This window comes from Nicotiana sylvestris, chromosome 4 (genome assembly GCF_000393655.2).
Source record: "Nicotiana sylvestris chromosome 4, ASM39365v2, whole genome shotgun sequence".
NCBI lineage: Eukaryota > Viridiplantae > Streptophyta > Magnoliopsida > Solanales > Solanaceae > Nicotiana > Nicotiana sylvestris.
This window is the reverse complement of record NC_091060.1, coordinates 131375520-131394490: the sequence shown is the minus strand read 5'-3', so window position 1 is coordinate 131394490 and position 18971 is coordinate 131375520.

Here is an 18971-nt window from a genome sequence, read left to right as displayed (position 1 = left end):
ACATATTCTACACCACTGGAGGTGGTTGTACTACTTGGCATACAAAAAGATGGGATAGTAGTAGTGGGTGGAACGCATCTATGCATTGGTATTTCCTGCTGATCATTCCGTAATTGGTGTTCCGAAAAAGCTGGTGCATGCTCGATAATACTAGGTGAGTTACACCCCCCCCCCCATGGTGCTGCCATATTTCGAGGCCATTAGCGATGCTATTTTGCTCCCTGTACACATGTTGTATTGACTGGGGACATTTAGGGTGAGTAACAAGTTTGCCAAGTTGCGAACCTGCTCAAGTTCTCCTTGCAATCCCAATATCCTTTGTTCCAGTCTCAGGGCTAGATCATTTGGGGCCAGAGTACTACGACCATCTGAGGTTTTTGCGTTCTCAAAATTCTCCTTTCGGATACCACTTAAGTCGTCCATTTTTTCTTTTCCTATGCCTTTTGTATTGCTTGGAGGAGGAGGAGGTGGAGGGCCTCTAGATCTGGTGTGATACGCTGATGAAGCCAGTATGAGTGAACCAACCTAAGGGGATGAGAATAATAATAAAAATAAGCAAAAACAAAAAAGGTAACGAGTCAGTGAGGATCCTGAATGTTTGCAGTATTTAAACACATATTGTGGAAATGTAAATTCGTGTCCTACTTTGGGAGCCTCATTATGCCCAAGTAGGCCTAGCGACAAATAAATTTGGAGAACTTTAAATGCTAATAAATGCTTCATTTCATAATATAAAAATAGACGAATCCCAAAACAACACTAAGATAATAAAAATAAGTCATTACTAGCACTTGGTCGTATTACATTTGGAAAGTGAGTAAACTTAATCCATTTGGTCTCAGAAGGACCTTCCTCAGGTTGAATGTTCTCGTTGATCAAATCCTCCAGTTCGCATAGGTTCATCAGTAAGAACGCCTTTGCTAAATGTCCTCCTTTGTTTCCCTTAGCATTCTGGTAGTCGGTGACTCTCTTCCTCACTTTTCCTTCCAATTCCAGCAAACTATATTCCAGATATTCCAACTTTTCGCTAGATTTGACGGCCCTCTCTTTCAATTCATTAATTTGGTCACTTGATGGAAGATTCATCCACCAGTCTAGCAAGAATGAGGGTGTGCTAACCATACCGAAGCTGGGGACCTCGTTCCTCATTTTCTGCAAAACAACAAAATACATTAGGCCTTACCCCCACCGGACTCGACTATTTATACATTTTCGATCAGCATATCGGCATTTAGTTCTCCAAATTAATGCACAGAACGTGATTGTGTCCGTTAGGATTATGGAAAACCTGATGGACTTTTGGATAAGGCTTATCTTAAAGTATCATTATGTGGGCAGCATAATGATCCGCCTAGGTTTGACCATGATGCATGCGCAATTTTGACCAGAGTAAGGCTACTATGGGATTTCAGACTGGTACCCTCAAGCGGACAACTTGAGGGGGAAGGCATGGAACGGTCGACTGCACCACTGATCGACTGGTTTTACCGCAAATAAACATTCCCAAATTTAAGGGTAAAAAATAGGAAGAGCGCAACCATTCATTTAAGCGTTGCTATAGGATTTGATATGCACGAGTGGAATATGATGTGGAACATGATTTATGCAGCAATTAATAACATGTAGTCAAGTATTTGCACGTAGAAAAAATAAATACAGTATTTAAATAATTGAAAGACAGTTACAGGAAAAAGAAACAAAAAGACAAGTCACTTTCAAGGATAAAGAATCATAAATGCTTAAAAGAAAACTGACAGTTAAATGAAAACAAAGGGAAAAGGTGCGGGATAAAGCATGCTTGGACTAATTCATAAAAGTAAGTTTGTTATGGTAAGAGCCTAAAGGTATCCGTAGCAGAGTCGCCATGCTATCGTGCCCTCTTTTTCCCTCCGCGGAGAGAGGTTTGGGTTCCGACATTACATGGTGGGTAATAACTCATTTCCTTTCGGGAATCGGGTATTTGAAGAGTCGCCACCCAACGGATTATGGTGCATTAGGGCACCTAGAGCGATTAACTCTTGGATTGGTTTGCATTACCAGAGATTTCGGGTAAGGGCTAGAAATAACCTCGAGGGGAAGGTGTTAGGCACCCCTCTCTGTCCACAATGGTGGGTCCCGACCAAACTTATACTTGTGAACGATTTCATTAACACATAATTGCAAATAAGAGCAGGTTTTGGATATTACATGACTCAAATAATGAGACAAAGGATTTAAACAAGTTGTGTACATAAAAAGATAAAGGTTATAAATATAAGGAATTTGGGAAAGGAAGGTCCTAGGTTGGTTAGCCTACAGGATTACCCTACACAATGCCAGACAAACACTCCTCAATGAGGGGCTACACGTGACATTAGCGCGTAGTCATCATATCACATATCTACCCTTCCCACCCCCTTATATTAAAGAGAGTATTGGTTAGCTATCTCTATTGCGTGCTGTTACCTGTCCCTTCTTAATGGTCCTGGAGGAAATTAGGACCTCTGCCTGTAGGCAGTTCTAGACAGACTCCTAAGGTTTAAAGGAGAAGATACTAAGGCGACAAGCAAGAACACATAGGACTCTTAGCGAATAAAATCAGAAAGGAGCAAATAAGAGGCGTCGTTTTACCTCCACAGTTAAGGCATGTAACAGCACGACATGATGTCTAAGTGAATATCATAACATAGAAGATAGGCAGTTCATTTTATAAACTCAGAAGTAATGGCCCTATCAGTTTGCCTACTGATTTTAAGCTTGTTAAATCGGAACAACTTTAAGCAGCAAAAAGAGTTTCAGAGTTGCAGAATTTAAAATCACCCTATAGGCTTGCCTAAACACAGAATAGTGATATCCTAAGAGCATGATAACTACGTTGATATAGTAAAGCAATGGATAGTTTTTAAAACGGATTCTAGAGTTCATATAGGCATGTTGTCTAGTGACAATGAAGGCAGTATTTGAAAGAATTCATTTAAGGAAAACAAACCATTGATTAGGCTAGTTTTGAAGTAAACTAATATGAATTGAACTGACTTATTGATTTTTATTCTATAGGCAGAATTTCTGATTTTTGAATTTCTATAGGCATGGTATCTAATTGTTAAGAACTGATGTAAGAAACTTATAGGAATAATATCTAATGAAAACAAATGTAAATACCCGTTGTAACAGAAACTGAACCTAATCACATTCTATAAGTATGGTATCTACTTATGAAGTTGATTTTTAAACCTATAGACATGATTTCTATTATTGGAACCACTTAAACCCTATAGGCTTTTCTAGCATGGTAAGGCAAACACAACAAGTATAAAATATGATTCTATATGCATGGTTTCTAGCATGGTAAAGCAGACATAGCAAGTATAAAATCCTATATGCATAGTTTCTACCCATATTACCCCACAGATATGTAACTACCCACCCCTTTTCACTAATCAACCCAATGTTCATTTACAAATAATTATTACAAACTAGATGAATGAATTATATAAATAGATAAAATAAAAGAAGAAGTTACACTATAGGGAGCCTAACACAGGCCCAAATGATTTTCCCAAGCCCTAATAGCCTCAAATGCCAAATTACGTAAATAATATCATTGTCTAGGTGCGTCAGAGTTCCCTAAGGATCTCAAGGATCCCGGGCAGTGCTCACACCTAAACTTTATAACCTGAACTGAGTAAGTGCAGTGTGGAAGAGCCAGCTCCAGTGCATCAAAGTTTAGAGGGATCTCATAGGGATCTCAAGGAAGTCACACACTGGAGGGGCAGAACTTAAGGACCTAGGAGTAGAGTGGGGGTGCTTAACATAGTTTTGAAAAGGTTTTGACAAGAAGAACAGTACTGGATTGATTCAAGAAGTAAAGAAGCTTTCTGAAAATAAGGACTGATCAGTAGTAAAACAGTTTGGAAATAATGTAAACATTTTCAAAGAAAATCAGCTAGCAAACAGGCTAGCTACAGGACAAACAGGTCCAGCATCTCTTAACAAGAGAATTCACACAGGGGTAGTGGGAATTGGTGACATACAGAACACATCAATGTCATAATGAAGCATGATAAGTAGGGATTTTAATGTGTTTCATGCTCCTTCTTGCTTATGCTTTGATTATAAATTATTACAAAATAGTCCCAAAAGGCTCATAAGTTGTACTTGATTGCAGGTTTGATCGACAAAGTGACGAAATGTCAAAGATCAGCTCAAAAGGAGTGAAACCTGCTCAAGTATCAAAGACAAGGCAATCTGAGAGCAAAAAATGGGGGCCTAGTGCTGCCGCATTCGACTTTGTGCGGTCCGCACTAGGTGGTTCAGAGTTTTGGAAAAAATGGGCTTCAGGTAACGCGACCGCAGTACACATTTCGCGGTCCGCAGTGAAGGCTCCGCGACCGCGCTATCATTATGTGCGGTCCGCGGAAGAGAGATTCAGAGAGGTGAAATTTGCCATGGTTCAGGTTGCGCGGTCCGCAATCATACTTGTGCAGACCGCATTAGAGATCTCTGCGGCCGCGGTCCGTTCTACGCGGTCCGCGGAGCCCAAGTTCAGAGAGCCCAGAATTGAAGTCCAAGAGCCTAGCGCGGCCGCGGTCCATTTTATGCGGCCCACGCTGACCTCGCAGTGGTATTTTTGTCCAGTTTTTCTAGCCTAGTAGAAATAGAACATTTTGCCATTTTTAGGTCATCAGTTATTTCCAAAATGTAGTTGCGCTCGTGAGAAGCTATTGTGTAGCCATTTTTGGCATCTTAACTTAGATTTTACGATAGATTCTCTGTATTTACATTAGCTTTTAAATTAATATGTCTTGTTCTTCATCTATTTCTCTATTTTCTCCTTCAAGTATGAGTAGCTTAACCCATTAGCTAGGGTTGTGGCTCAACCCTAGTGTAGGAAATTGATGGGTGTTGCCATCTATTGTTAGATTGACTATGAGTGTTTGTTATTTGGGTCAATTTTATGGTTTAATCTATGAATTGGTGGTTGCAAACACTGGTTTGTGCTAAGTTGACTTGGCTCTTCTTGAGAAAGAGAGCCTAAGTCTCCAAAATTGACCCAACAAGGAATTAGGATGGACTCAAGAGAATTGATAGTCCCAATTAAAGGGTTAAACGTCGAGAGAGTAATTACCCAACTTGAACCCTAGTTGCTTGAGCTAATTTGCCTACCCATTTGGTCTCGAGAGAGTTAAGTGGGCAAAATCACTCTCTCACGGTTATCCATTTGCACAAGGAATTACATGATTACAGGCAAGCGATAACTGAGCTTACTACTACGATGAATCAATTGGCTAAGGCACAGTTGCAACAAGTTCAGAATCCTCGCCAAGTGAATGCCATGAAGGGTGTTAGTATGCTTGTCAACAAGAGAAGGCAAAGGAGGCAACAAAATCAAGGAAATTCTGAGCAATTTGTTAATGAATATGATGGGTGTCAAAATGATGGTTATGATGACCAAAGTGAAGAGGTACAATATGTCAACAACTATCAAGGTAATAGAGCCAACTCTTCAAACCAACAATGGCGACCCCAAGGAAATTGGGGCAATCAACAACAAAGTGATGGAAATTGGAACAATTATACAACTCTAGTCTAGATAGATACTCGACTCCATTCCTAGCTCCCTGTGGAAATCGATCCCGAACCTCATATCGGGTAAAAGCTATTGTGACCCTCTCTTTCTACTTTTTAGTAGTGTGGAGTTGGAACAACAACAACCAAAACAACAATTGGGGTAATAAAAACAACAACCAAGGCAATTGGAATGGAAATAACAACAACTAGGGCAACAACAACAATCAAGGCGGGTGGAACAACAATGGAAACCAAGGCAACCGGGGGCAAGGCTTTCAAAGGCCCCCAATGTACCAACAACCGAACAACCCACCCTCTTTCCCTTCTCAAGGTCCTAGTTCTTCTGGTAATGATATGGGTAGAATTGAAATGATGTTCGAGCAGATGATGAAGAGGAATGCGGATTTTGATGCACAAATAGCTTCTCACAACACCTCTATCCGAAACTTGGAGGTGCAATTAGGCCAAATCTCTCAGTCATTGAATACTCGCCCGAAGGGTGCTCTACCAAGTGATATGGTAGTGAACCCAAAGGGTGGAAACAATCATGTTATAGCGGTCACAACAAGAAGTGGGAGAGGCGGTGATGTTAATGCCTCTAAGCAAAAACAAGTCATGAATGATGATGTTGAGTTGCAAGATGACGAAGTCCCTTTGGTAGTTGAAGATGTGGTTGATGAAAATGTAAACAATGAAGTGAGGATTGATATTCAAGAAGTCGTGGTGGAAACCCAAAATGATGTGAACCCGTCTAGGGAACACATAATTGACATGCCGAAGCCGATTGTGCCAAAAGCAAAGGCTCCTTTGCCAAGGCCATCTCCACCTTATCCTCATAGGTTCGCAAAGCAGAAGAATGATAATCAGTTTAAAAAGTTCATTGACATGATGAAGAGCTTATCTATTAATGTGCCTCTGGTGGAGGCACTTGAACAAATGTCGGATTATGCAAAATTCATGAAAGACTTGGTTACAAAGAAGCGTTCTATGGAATGTGAAACTATAAAGATGACTTACCAAGTTAGTGCTATAGGGCATTCAATGGTCCCGAAGCTTGAAGATCTGGGTGCTTTCAGCATTCCTTGCACCATTGGGAGTGCGGATTTTGCCAAAGCTCTTTGTGACTTGGGAGCTAGTATTAATTTGATGCCCTACTCGGTTTTCAAAACTTTGGGTATCAGACAACCTAGGCCAACTTCAATGAGACTTCAAATGGCGGATCGATCGATGAAGCGACCTTTGGGCATTATTGATGATGTGCTTGTCGGGGTGGACAAATTCATATTGTCGGCCGACTTTGTGATTTTGGATTGTGAGGTGGACTATGAGGTTACTATTATCTTGGGAAGACCTTTCCTTGCAACGCGAAAGGCATTGGTTGATGTTGAAGCGGGTGAGCTCACTTTCCAAGTGGGAGATGAAAAGGTCATTTTCCACGTTTGCAAATCTATGAAGCAACCCAATAGCATCGAGGTGTGCTCATTTGTAGACCTTGTCACAGCTGTGATTGTGGATGATACCAGTGCTATGATCAACGTGGAAGATCCTCTTGAAGCAGTGCTCTTAAACATGGATGTCAATGATGACGCTAGTAGGGTGGAGTGCGTGAATGCCCTACATGGGATAGGCTCTTATTCTTATGAGCCGAGGAAATTATCTATGGATCTTGAAAATCGGAAAACCCCACCAATAAAGCCATTAATTGAGGAGCCACCGGTGTTGGATTTGAAACCACTTCCTCCACACCTCAGGTATGAATTCTTAGGCTCAAATTCTACTTTACCAGTTATTCTTTCTTATGGCCTTACTAACATGCAGGTTGAAGCCACCTTGGCGGTTCTTCAAAAGTGGAAAAGGGCAATTGGATGGACTCTAGCTAACATTCGGGGAATAAGCCCTGCATTCTGTATGCATAAATTTATCTTGGAAGATGATGCAAAGCCTTCCTTAGAGCATCAAAGAAGATTGAACGAGGCTATGTAAGAAGTGGTGAAGAAAGAGGTTATTAAATGGTTGGATGATAGGGTTGTGTACCCCATTTCTGATAGCTCATGGACTTCTCCGGTACAATGTGTGCCGAAGAAGGGTGGCATGACTGTGGTGACCAATGACAACAATGAACTTATTCCTACTCGGACGGTCACTGGGTGGAGAGTGTGTATAGATTACCGGAAGCTAAACAAGGTGACTCGAAAGGATCATTTCCCATTGCCATTCCTTGATCAAATGCTAGATCGTCTTGCAGGGCATGCTTTTTATTGCTTTTTGGATGGTTACTCGGGGTACAATCAAATTTTAATTGCCCCAGAGGATCAAGAGAAGACAACTTTTACCTATCCGTATGGCATATTCGCTTTCTCTCGAATGCCGTTTGGATTGTGTAATGCTCCGGCGACCTTCCAATGATGCATGATGGCTATTTTCAGCGACATGGTGGAGGATATCTTGGAGGTTTTCATGGTTGATTTTAGTGTGGTTGGGGATTCCTTTAATGACTGTTTGGGAAATTTTGATAGAGTGTTGGCGAGGGTATAGTGTTGGGTCACAAAATTTCAAAGCGAGGGATTGAAGTTGACAAAGCCAAGATAGAGGTGATTTCAAGGCTCCCCCCCCATTTTTGTCAAAGGGGTGAGAAGTTTTCTTGGGCACGCGGGTTTTTATCGGAGGTTTATAAAAGATTTTTCAAAAGTGGTAAACCCCTTGTGCAAGTTGCTAGAAAAGGATGCAAAGTTTGTGTTCGATGAGGGGTGTATACAAGAATTTGAGATTCTCAAGCTCAAGTTGACCACTACCCCTATCATTACCCCCACAAAATTGGAGCTTGCCTTTCAAGCTCATGTGTAATGGTAGTGACGTTGTGGTTGGGGCTGTTTTGGGCCAAAGGATCAACAAGATGTTTTATCTAGTGTACTACGCAAGCAAGACCATGAATGAGGCTCAAAGGAACTATACAGTCACCGAGAAATAGTTGTTGGCTATTGTGTTTGCTATGGAAAAGTTTCGACCTTATCTTATGGGGGCCAAAGTTATAGTGCACACCGATCATGCCGCCCTTATGTACTTGATGACAAAGAAAGACTCCAAGGCAAGATTGATGAGATGGGTGCTACTACTGCAGGAGTTTGATCTAGAAATTGTGGACCGGAAAGGTAGTGAGAATTAAGTGGCGGACCACTTGTCCCGTTTGGAGGAGGAGGGGAGGTCTTGTGCTGTCCTTGAGATCAATGATTCATTTCCCGACGAACAACTCCTTGCGGTGTCAATGAAGGATATGCCATGGTTTGCCGATGTTGCCAATTACCTTGTGACCAGAATAATCCCGTATGAGCTCTCTTCTAACCAAAGGAAGAAGCTCAAGAGGGATAGTTTGGATTTATATTGGGATGAGCCATACTTGTTCAAGATTTGCACGGATGGTGTGATTCGTAGATGTGTCCCGGAGGGAGAACAATTAAGTATCTTAGAGGCTTTCCATTCTTCACCCTATGGTGGCCATCATGGTGGGGTGAGGACCGCCTCGAAAGTTCCTATTTGTGGATTTTATTGGCCCACCTTGTTCAAAGATACGGGCGATTTGGTGAAGAGGTGTGATGAGTGCTAAAGAGCCAGCGGAATTTCAAAAAGGGATGAGATGCCTCTCAATACCATTCTTGAAGTGGATATCTTTGATGTTTGGGGCATCAATTTCATGGGTCCATTTGTTAGTTCTTGTGGGAATACTTACATTCTCGTGGCGGTTGACTATGTCTCAAAATGGGTTGAAGTCGTGGCTTTGCCCAACAATGAAGCCCGAAGTGTTGTTGCATTTCTTAAAAAGAGCATCTTCACAAGGTTTGGCACTGCTCGTGCGGTTATTAGTGATGGGGAGTCTCACTTTTGCAATAAAGCTTTCGACACATTGCTTTCCAAGTATGGTGTCAATCATAAGGTTTCTACCCCCTATCATCCTCAAGCTAATGGTCAAGTGGAAGTCTCCAACAGGGAAATTAAGAGCATCTTGTTATAGACTGTCAATGCCAATAGGACCGATTGGTCGAAAAAGTTGGATGACGCTCTATGGGCTTATCGGACGGCTTACAAAACTCCGATTGGTATGTCTCCGTATCGGTTGGTGTTTGGAAAAGCTTGTCATCTTGCGGTTGAGTTAGAGCACAAGGCCATGTGGGTTTGAGGAAGTTGAATTTGGAATGGGATGTTACTGCAAATCTTCGTGTTGAACAACTCAATGAGCTTGATGAGTTTAGATTTCATGCCTACTCAAGTTCATCCTTGTATAAGGACAAAATGAAGTACCTTCACGACAAATATGCTCGGGGTAAGGAGTTCAAGGTTGGAGATATGGTTCTCTTGTTCAATTCCCGGTTACGTCTGTTTCCGGGTAAGCTCAAGTCAAAGTGGAGTGGGCCATTTGAAGTTGTGTTCGTGACCCCATTTGGTTCTCTTGATCTAAGGAAAAAAAATGGTGAAGTTTTCAGAGTTAATGGGCACCGTGTCAAGCATTATCTTGAAAAATTTGATAACAGCCACGTGGTGGCACTTCTTCATCTAAAGTGATGTGATGGTAACATGCGTCGTGCCACGATGTTAAATCAGGCGCTTCTTGGGAGGCAACCCATGTCTTTTTCTTCTTGTTTTCTTTGATTTTCTTTGTAGTGTCGGATTGATTTTTGAGCTAATTAGTTGTGAAATGTTGTAGGGATTGTGTTGATACAGTGCAAAACATTTTGGAAAAATTGAACAGTCTCTGAAGTTGCCAGTGCGGCCGCATTGCACTTTGTTCGGTCCGCACTGGTAAAGGCTAAATTTGGATACTTTCTGAAGTTTGCCACCGCAGCCGCATGGCATTTTGTGCGAACCGCGGTGGACCTCCGCGGCCGTGGTCTATTTTGTGCGGGCCGCAGAGGTTGCCTTCTCAGATTTCTTCTGAACAAACCCAGCACAGTCCACTGTCCGTTTTGTGCAGCCGCGCTGGTAGGTAAGACTGGGTCCCACATGTTTTTCTATAAATAGACCACAAGGGTCACCGGTTACCCTTTTCGAAAAGTTGACTCTTAGAGACCTAAAATCTACTGTTCACCCTGTCTTTTCATGTAAATCCTTGCTTAGATTGATTCCTTGCATTCCATCTCCACATCTGGTAACATTTCACTCATTTTCTTTGTTTAATTTTATAATTTCATTCTATTTTCATGTCCAGTTGCTTGTAGCTTCTTCTTCTTCTTCCCGTAATTCTTAAATTTCTAGGTTAATTTGGTTTAACTGTTAATCTTTGTGTGCTTTATGAGTGTAATGAAATAGGTAATTGAGTAGGGACATTAATTAGGAAAACAAACTTGAACTAATTGCAAGATTTGAGAACCCTAACTCAGTGCCTTGACTTAGCACCCTCCGCGGACTGCAGTCATCCTTGTGCGGTCTACGGTGCTGTGATGCGGTACACAGTAACACTTTGTGCGGACCGCGGTGAGGATTTTTTCAGGAAATTGACCTCTTGCCCAGTGCGGCCGCATTGCATTTTGTGCGGTCCGCACTGGCCCACCGCGGCCGCGGTGCTACTTTGTGCGGGCCGCGGTGGTTAGATTCAGAGAAGTAGTTTTATAGACCTTGCCTCAGTGCAGACCGCAGTTGCTTTTATGCGGTCCGTGGTGCCCCCAGTGCGGCCGCACTCCTTTTTGTGCGGCTCGCGCTGCACTGTTTCTGCAACATTTTCTGCAGCTTGTGGCTTTTGTTCTGCAATTCATTTTCCACATATGTTTCACTGTCTGTGTTGATACTAACAAAGCTAAATGTTTGTGCTTGCAGACAATGGTCAAACAAAGAGGTAGAGACGTAAAACAACCCGGTCGAGGTGAGTCCTCCCGGGGAGGCAAAGGAAAACTGGTAAAACTCACTCCCCAAGCTAGACAGAACATAAAGAACACAAGGAAAGCAATCAAGGCTGCTGATAGAGCCTGTGACCAATCGGAGAGTGAGTACATGCCTTCTCAAGACATCTCCTCCGACTCAGTGCTAACTTACTTCGTCTCCAAATTTGGGTTGACTGATGATTCTCCTCCTCCTTCACCCCCTGCCCAAGCTCCAGAGTGTATACATTTTGAGTCGTCTGAGGGCTCAGCAGCTGGCAGCGGTGATTACTCCACTTCCCCCATAGCTTCATTATCGGGGAAGAGTGCAGACGAAGAGGATGAGGGAGATGAAGAGGTACCTGGGGGTGTGTGCCTCAGGTTGGGGGTGTTGACCAGACTAGAAATCCCGCTGTTCGGGAAGATAGATTCTTCAACCAGGTGGCGTTCCACAAATTTAGGGAATGGTGGCCGTCACGAAAGTTGATTTTTGAGAGGAGCTTCATTGACAGAGACCTTCTATCCCTACACCCCAATGTGCATAGATAGTTTCGAGCTCGAGTGGGTTGGGAGCACTTTATAGATGATTGTGTGATGGCGAATGAGCACATGGTCAAGGATTTTTATAGCAATGTGGCCCACATCTTGAAGGGCACCAAAGTGACCAAGGTGCGAAACAAAAATGTGGTGTTTACCAGGAAGGCACTGAATGAATACTTAGGCTTCAATGAAGAAGATGAGTCCTTTATAATGAAAAGTTGGCAATGGGCAAGGAGGTTCGTCCATGGTTAGCTTCATACCTGGCAATCCCGGATACTGTTCCAGAATGGTTGACAGTAGGGGCCAAAATCCTTCGGAGGACCCTTAACTTTTGGGGTGGTTGACTTTTGTATGCAGCCAGCTTGATCCCTACTACATATGATCAGACTCTTCCACTTTCCCGGGTTGTTCTAGTTGCATCGATTATGGCGGGATACCCTATAAACGTGGGGAATGTGATGTCCTGCATCATTTCTTTAGTGGGGGGTGATCATGGCCGGAACTACCCTTTTCCCAACACCCTCACTATGTATTTCCGGGACCTGAAGGTGGAGAAGAGACCTTTTGACATCAAGGTCAAACTTGTGGCTCCGTTTTCATGGTATAGTTTGAAGGGGTCAGACAACCCCAAGGACAACAATTATATGCCGCCTGCTTCTGCCCCAACTTGCCAGTCTAAAGAGCCAGTTGCGGTAGAGCCCTCCACTGAGCCTATCTCCACTGAGTCTGCCTCCATAGTTATTGACATGCCTCCTAGACCTTCCACTACTGTTGGTCCCTCTACTTCAGCTGGCCCGGGGATTCCATCTTCCCTGGCCCATCCTATCACTGCCCACCAGCTGAGCCAGACACTTCATAGCTTGAATAATTGGATGGCGACTGCTTCGTCCAAGTTGTCTACATTGACCTCCACCATTGTGGCTCAATCGGCACCATAGCCAGTGCAGGTGCCCCAGTCTATCGAGGATTCACTTATGGAGATTCTTGCCAACCAGCAGAAGATCCTGGATTTTCACGCTGCTTTGGCTAAGGTAGTGGATTCACATGCAAGGCATTGAAGAAGCTTTCCAGGGAGCATAAGAAGCTGCGCAAAACACGGGCTTCCAAGGAGTCTGTGAAGGAGCTTAGAGCGGATGTGGACAAACTGAAGGCAGACCAGCTGCCTTTAGACTTGCTATTTGAGGATCTAGCTCCAGTAGCAGTACTAGCAGCAGAGCCATAGTAGGAGCAGAAACAGAGGCCTCCATATAAGAAGAGGAAACTCCCTAGTGCAGATGAGGCCATCATCCAGTTGGCGGACCCACTGGAGGCCTCCTTCAGTCAGCCACGGGATGTACATGATATACAGCCTGTCTAGGTCCAGACCCTAGTCCCAGCAGCTGAGCAACAGGATACCGGGAACTAGTTTGAGGTTCCTGCGCATACAGAGGACCCGGGGACCACTGATGATCCTATGCAGACGGACACGACTTAGGGAGTCCTCATATCCTTTCCTTATACTTTTTGGTGCTTATTTGTTTATTTGGCATTGGGGACAATGCCAGCTTTTATTTGAAGGGGGTGTACCCTACATTTTATCCTTGGATGATTGTATATATATACTGATTTAGTTTATGCCTTTTTGATTTTCTATTGGTCTGTATATAACTTTACATTTAGTTACTTTTATCGCACTTTTTATCTTTCCTTTGGTCTGTATATAAAGTTTGCATTATTGTATATATTCATCCCCTGTTGTATATTCAAATCCTCTATTGTACATATTCATTCTATTTTCTATTTTCGTAAAACAAAACAAAATTCGTTTTTAGCTTCTTATATAGGCTCGTAGCTTTTTGTTTCGTTTTTGGTGCTTTCAATAAGCCTTTGGTTTTCTTAATGCCACGGTTCTTTCCAAAGGTGGAGTATTGTGTGAACCGGGTGGCTCTTCCCGATGATGGATGGCGTAACAACCTTCTTAAGGGTTTGAGTCCGTTTTTTGTTTTTGTTTTTGGTAGTTTGTAGTTAAGGGTACCTCAAGCAAAGCTTCACTTGGGCCTAGCACATTTGCCTTTGATCCCATGGTCAATGACAAAAATGTTGTGTTTAGGATGGTGAAGTCGTGACCTTGAGACTCTTGTGTTGACCAAACAATCATCATGTGGTCTTTCGGGACCATTGTGTCCTCAAATCGTGTCTAAGGGTGTTGTGGGCCCCCGACTCTCTGTCTTTAGCAATCCTTGAGTTTGTGTGGTGAGAAATCGAATTGTGAGTCCAAGTCCCTAGCTAATGGTCTAGAACTTTCCCTGAATGTCTGTTGAGGCGAAATCTTAAGTGAAATTTGACTTGAGAAGTGATTATAGGCTCTTCTTGATCCAAATGATAGTTGAACAATTCCATAGCCTACCAATGATATAATCCCTAGTTAACCCTTTTGAGCCTTAAATCTTTTTCTTCCAAAAACCAATATTATAAGCCTATACCCATTCAAAAATATACCCTCTCTTGGCACCCGATCTTTTCTTGAGCAATGGCAAAAATCTAAGTTTGGAGGGAGAGACGAGAAAGGGAACAAAGTGGTAAAAGGTACAAAAGTGAAGAAAAGGAAGGCAATGAAAAAAGAAAAGAAAAGAAAAAGACAAAAAGAAAGCCCAATGTGAAAAAGAATAAAAGGGATTCAAGAAAAGCAAAAGAGAAAAAGATGTGAAAAAAGTTGAAAAAGGAGAAACATTTTGAATTGCATAAGAAAGAGCGACAATGTGTCTCTCTAACCCCGTAGAAAGAAGTGAGATACTCAAAGAGTCAAGAGAAGTGTGCCAAATGAATAAAAGAAGTGTTTAAGGGAAGATGGAACTCATTTAGACCAAAACATTCCCAACCCTGAACCAAAAGCCTTCACATTGACTCCACAAAAGCCCTATATGATCTTGAGTTGAATGACGCTTGCATTAGTGGATACTTACATGACGGGCAAGCATATGGTACTTAGAGTCGGACTTGTGACCTTTCCTTGAGAGAGACGAGTGAATTCCCATTAACCTCGGTTTGTGTGCTAATACTCTAAAAAGGCGAGGTTTGCTTAGGGAGAGTTGAGGATGTGTGAGTTTGGGTTCCACAATGACCAAATAATTGAGAGAGTTCTTTGATGTAATGAGTCAACTCTTGATGCTCTTGTGCCACACTTAATCCATGGTTTTTCATAGTTTAAATGTTGTTAATGATTCATTCATATTGAGGGCAATTGTTAGTCCCAATTGATGCTTGTTGAGGTTACTTTAGGATAGCTGGAAATACTTGTATTTTCCCTTAAGGGATGGGTCTTATTTTGTTTGCTTGAGGACAAGCAAAGGCTTAAGTTTGGGGGAGTTGATAACTAGGGATTTTAACATATTTCATGCTCCTTCTTGCTTATGCTTTGATTATAAATTGTTACAAAATAGTCCCAAAAGGCTCATAAGTTGTGTTTGATTGCAGGTTTGATCGACAAAGTGACGAAATGTCAAAGATCGGCTCAAAAGGAGTAAACCCTGCTCAAGTATCAAAGACAAGGCAATCCGAGAGCAAAAAAAAGGGGCCTAGTGCGGCCGCATACGACTTTGTGCGGTCTGCACTAGGTGGTTCAGAGAGTTGGCAAAAATGGGCTTCAGGTAACGTGGCCGCATTACACATTTCGCGGTCCGCGGTGAAGGCTCCGCAGCCACGCTATCATTATGTGCGGTCCGCGAAAGAGAGATTCAGAGAGGTGAAATTTTCCATGGTTCAAGCTGCGCGGTCCGCAGTCATACTTGTGCGGACCACATTAGAGATCTCAGAATTGAAGTCCAAGAGGCTAGCACGGCCACGGTCCATTTTATGCAGGCCGCGCTGACCTTGCAGGGGTATTTTTGTCCAGTTATTCCAGCCTAGTGTAAATAGAATATTTTGCCATTTTTAGGTCATCAGTTATCTCCAGAACGTACCTGCGCTCGTGAGAAGCCATTGTGTAGCCATTTTTGGCATCTTAACTTAGATTTTACGATAGATTCTCTGTATTTACATTAGCTTTTAAATTAATATGTCTTGTTCTTCATCTATTTCTCTATTTTCTCCTTCAAGTATGAGTAGCTTAACCCATTAGCTAGGGTTGTGGCTCAACCCTAGTGTAGGAAATTGATGGGTGTTGCCATCTATTGTTAGATTGACTATGAGTGTTTGTTATTTGGGTCAATTTTATGGTTTAATCTATGAATTGGTGGTTGCAAACACTGGTTTGTGCTAAGTTGACTTGGCTCTTCTTGAGAAAGAGAGCCTAAGTCTCCAAAATTGACCCAACAAGGAATTGGCATGGGCTCAAGAGAATTGATAGTCCCAATTAAAGGGTTAAACCTTGAGAGAGTAATTGCCCAACTTGAACCCTAGCTGCTTGAGCTAATTTGCCTACCCATTTGGTCTCGAGAGAGTCAATTGGGCAAAATCACTCTCTTTACCGAGAGGTGTGAGAGTGGGTAAAATTGTGCAACGGTTATAGCATATTTCCCCAATCATGTCAATCGAACCTTAGAAGCATTTACCCGTCAATTAGCCACCTAGGTGAAAGTCATTACCCTAGTGCCTTTCTACCCATTAGATTCAACTCTAGCAATTTTCTTATTAGCAATTTAGTTCTAATTAGTAATTGCTAATATTAGTTTGTTAAAGAAAATTCAAAAGATGTTTGGAAGTGACATTTGTAATAATTACACAACTCTAGTCTAGATAGATACTCGACTCCATTCCTAGCTCCCTGTGAAAATCGATCCCGATCCTCATATCGGGTAAAAGCTATTGCGACCCTCTCTTCCTACTTTTTATTAGTGTGGAGTTGGTAGCGATCAAAGCACATAACAACAGGGGCACAAAAGCTTTTCTAAAATTATATAGGATTAAGGAATTAGTCATACAAATGGAAGTAGAGACATAGAGCATGAATCACAGAACAACCATGTCGAAGCATATTACACTGGACAAATTAAACATAGAAACAGAGTTACCTAGAGATATTAGGCAACATATTAAACCAAAACCTAAGTAAACAGATTGATTAAAACATGCTGACATGCATAGGACAACTCAAGTTGAGGCATGCTAGATAAAGCAATAGGCAGATCCTTAGACATACTAATCGCAAGTTAAACAGGATAGAATTCATACATGCTAGTGATTAAGCAGTGTAGTTTAGGCATGCTAGGTGAAACAATGATTTAGACATGCTAGTTACACATTGAATAGCCAAATAGTGAGTAGGAACAAGACTGGAAATCAATGAACTAAAGCAATAACAGAACACACAGGGTTTTGGACTTGAAATTGAAATAGGATATACCAATTAAGGAGAGCAAACACAGAGTATAGAGCAGGTGTAGTGCAATAACTATCCTTGGCTCACAGCCAGCTAATTCAGTAAAAGTAGCAAGTAACAAGAAAGAGCAGAGATCTTTTAAGTGTAAGAGAGAGTTATTGAACTAGTGTTCGTGTGTGGAAGTGAGAATAGAGGAGAGTATATATAGTATTGAGAGCGGAGTAAAATAAGGTAAAGGAAATCAATCTTCAACAATTAAGGAAGCCACAGGATCAGTCAGGCACAAAATCATCAAGTTTTCCCCTAACTAAGGGGTAATTAACCAACAGTAAAGAGCAGGACATATTTAAGGAAACAAAATCAAGTAAGACTTAGGTACATAGTAGACAATTAGGGGTAAATACACAAGGGTTAAATTAAGGAAACAGTTAGTGAAGAATCAGTAAATAATACGGTTAATCAAATAAGGTAAGGAAATTAAATAGGGTTGCAAAATATGAAAATAATCAAGAATCAACGTATAGGTATTACCATAGAAAATCAGTGAATCAAGGACTCGAAATAACACTGACTTAAGGAAAATAACATAGGTTTCCATGAATAAGCAAATAAGCCAAGTTTAAACAGAAAGAATCGAAGGTTTAAAGGAAAGTTTTCAAATCAAACCAAGAAATAGGGAACCCAGAATCAGTCAAAGAGAAAGTCATGAGTCAGTGTTTAGCATATAAATAATGTAAGACATGTATAGTCAAGAGTCGACATACAACTCTAGCAAGCATGAAAGTTAAACAATACTTATTCAATGAGAAAGTGGTAAGTCTTGAACAGTCAAGATGAACACAAGCACATAGAATCAGTGTAAGTTAGACTAAGAAACTCAATAGAATCATATCAAGGCAAGATAGTCATGAGAAATCATAGAAACTCAAAAACGAGAACCGATCAGTCATGCTGATACACAAAACCAAACAAAGAACCCTAAAAAATTAGGGCTTTCAACATAGACGAGTTAAAAATGTTGGAGACTCATAGAATCAGTCAAAATATGCAAGAAATAGAAGTTTAAAAACAAAGAATAAGTTGAACAAGGTTTTAAAAAGAAGTTCCGAAAACCCTAGTTTTAGAAGAAGACGAAAAACACTTGAAATCACATGATTCTTGTAAAGAACCTTGAGGATAGTGTAAAACATTCAAGAAACAAACTCAAATCGTGTACAGATCTAGGAGGTATAGAAAAGAAATTAGGGTTTCGAAAGAACCCATATAGAGATGAAGAAACTTGTCCAGAAATCCAAGGATCGTAGCAAATATAGAATGATTTTGCTTGAAATCACACTGGAATAGCCAAGAACAGGCAGGAGATGAATCCTAGATGCAAGTCGGCATGGCCCTGGGCCCTTGAAGACCTTAGAGAAGGGAAGCATGGCATGAGAGAAGCCATTGGAGGCTTAAGAGACGGTGAGAGGTCACCGGAGATGGCCGGAGATGGGAGGTCGGTGGTTGAAGATTAGGGTTAGGTTGAGAGTGTTTTGAGAGCATAGAGGATTTTAGGGCAGCGGATGTAGAGAAGTGATTAGGGTTAGGGGGTCGTTTGGAATAAAAAAGGAAAGAACAAATATGGGCCGTTGATCTTTTAGATCAACGACCATGATCTGATGGGTTTTGGGTCGGGTAGGTGTATTAGGGCATGGGTTGGGTAATTAAATCTAAAATTGCGCTGGGGTATTGGTGAATTGAGGCTA